Here is a 2,693-nt window from a genome sequence, read left to right as displayed (position 1 = left end):
CTTCGCCCGGACTCCTACGGGAGCCGGGTTCCACCGCCAAGAAGATTTCGCCCGGACTCCTACGGGAGCCGGGTTCCACCGCCAAGAAGACTTCGCCCGGACTCCTACGGGAGCCGGGTTCCACCGCCAAGAAGACTCCACCCGGACTCCTACGGGAGTCGGGTTCCACCGCCAAGAAGACTTCGCCCGGACTCCTACGGGAGCCGGGTTCCACCGCCAAGAAGACTTCGCCCGGACTCTTAGGGAGCCGGGTTCTGCCGCAAAAAAGACTTCACCCGGACTCCCACGGGAGCTGGGCTCTACCGTCAACATCAGCTACAGGACAACTCCACCCGGACTTCTACGGAAGCCAAGCTTTATTTATGACTTTGATTGTAGAAAAACTTTTCTCCGACTCTTACGAGAACCGAGCTACTCCAACTTCTGGAGGGCTTCTCCGTTCGGACTATCAAGGGAGCCGAACTTAGCCCCGACTTCAGCAAAAAAAAAAAAAAAAAAAAATCCAAGCAAACCTGACAAGTGGGTATCTCCGAACGGCATAAAAGCCGAAAAGGAGCTCGGCGAATGACGACCCCACATGAGCTGAAAAGGTCGCCGACGACCTTGGAACGACGTAACACAGACAAAGAGAAGGAAGGGAAAATGAAGAAGTTCGGCAGACAACTATTTAACCCAAGATGCAAACAAGGTACTGAAATCACTTTTTCATTTAACAGAAGTACACGTTATAGGACCCGGTGGGTCAGGAAAAAAAAAAAAAAGAAGATACACGTCATCGCAAGTCTCGCGAGCACGGTTCGGGCAGGACAAACCGGAGACCGCTCCGAGCTACGAACTCCGTCTCTATCCTTCTCAGTCGCATTCTCCAGTGCGTGTAACAGCTCTCGCCCATCTCGCCTCATTCTGTTCCCGAAGTCCCAACCTTAGCGGGAAAGGGGTGAGGTAGACCCCCGGAGGCGGAGGGGGCAACGACGGCCGCCACCCAAGACGCTCCGGCAAGGTCGGCATGCGTTACTTCCACCATCCCCGCAACAAGTTCTACTGCCCCACCGTCGACGCCGACCGCCTCTGGTCTCTCGGTCCCGACGGCGTCAAGGATCCCGTCATGGCTTATGACGGCTATTCTGCCCTCTTGACCGGTATCACCCCGCCTTGCTACTCCGAGATTCGCGGGCAGAATAACTTCACCGACCGCCCCCGTTATTAAACCCCTGTTGTTGAAGAAATTCTTCCTTGAGCTCCCTTTAGAACGACGAAAATTCTCAACGGCCGCCATTCTCCTCCCCACCTTCCTCCAAACCCTAAAAATTCCCTCAAGAACAGCCCCCCGAGTAGAGAACATGGTGTGAGGGAAGGAGACAGGGACTGGGGCGAGAGAAGCAGGACTCTCAGATGAAAGGGCAGCGCCAGGATGAAACCACGAAGGGACTGAGGGGTTTAAATAGCCGATGGATCCTGGCGCAGTTATGGTGGCGGGTATTCCAGGGCCAACTGGTGTGTGCCACATGGCGCGCTTATCCCCTCCACCGCCACCGAGGGTTGACCGCTCATGAATTCCCGCAGGGTGACACTTGGGATCGCGTTTCAACGGGGGTTCCAAAAAAACTTTTCAAGTCACCTTCACCGAAAAACGGACTCTGACGTACGCGCATTAAATGGGGGCGGCAGTGCGCAAGGTTCGAAGGGGCGATTCCGGCTGCGCACATCTCTTTCTGTGTGTACTTCCTTCGCTTGAAATTCAAACTCGAAAGTAGGGGGACTGGTGTTGGGTTATAAAATACCCGCAGCCGAATTTGACAGCAGAACGGCTCCGCCCGGACTCCTACGGGAGCCGGGCTCCATCATCGACAGCAGAACGGCTCCGCCCGGACTCCTACGGGAGCCGGGCTCCACCGACGATATCAGCGCAGCTCCGCCCGGACTCCTACGGGAGCCGGGCACCGCTCTCAGTATCAACTGCTGGTAAGCTCCATCCGGACTCCTACTAGAGCCGGACTTCACCCTTAACTTTGATTGCAGTGCAGCTCTGCCCGGACTCCTACGGGAGCTGGGCTCCACCGTCGACATCAGCGCAGCTCCGCCCGGACTCCTACTGGAGCCGGGCACCACCGTCGACATCAGCGCAGCTCCGCCCGGACCCCTACGGGAGCCGGGCGCCACCGCCGACAGCAGTTGCAGCTCCGCCCGGACTCCTACGGGAGCCGGGCTCCACCGTCGACATCAGTGCAGCTCCGCCCGGACTCCTACGGGAGCCGGGCGCCACCGTCAACATCAGCGCAGCTCCGCCCGGACTCCTACGGGAGCCGGGCGCCACCGCCGACAGCAGTTGCAGCTCCGCCGGACTCCTACGGGAGCCGGGCTCCATCATCGACAGCAGAACGGCTCCGCCCGGACTCCTACGAAAGCCGGACTCCACCATCGACAGCAGAACGGCTCCGCCCGGGCTCCTACGGGAGCCGGGCTCCACCATCGACAGCAGAACGGCTCTACCCGGACTCCTACGGGAGCCGGGCTCCATCATCGACAGCAGAATGGCTCCGCCCGGACTCCTACGGGAGCCGGGCTCACCATCGACAGCAGAACAGCTCCGCCCGGACTCCTATGGGAGCCGGGCTCCATCATCGACAGCAGAACGGCTCCGCCCGGACTCCTACGGGAGCCGGGCTCCATCATCGACAGCGGAACGGCTCCGC

The sequence above is a fragment of the Elaeis guineensis genome, chromosome 8 (assembly GCF_000442705.2).
Source record: "Elaeis guineensis isolate ETL-2024a chromosome 8, EG11, whole genome shotgun sequence".
Lineage (NCBI taxonomy): Eukaryota > Viridiplantae > Streptophyta > Magnoliopsida > Arecales > Arecaceae > Elaeis > Elaeis guineensis.
The sequence above is the reverse complement of the archived record's forward strand: the minus strand, read 5'-3'. Positions refer to the sequence as shown.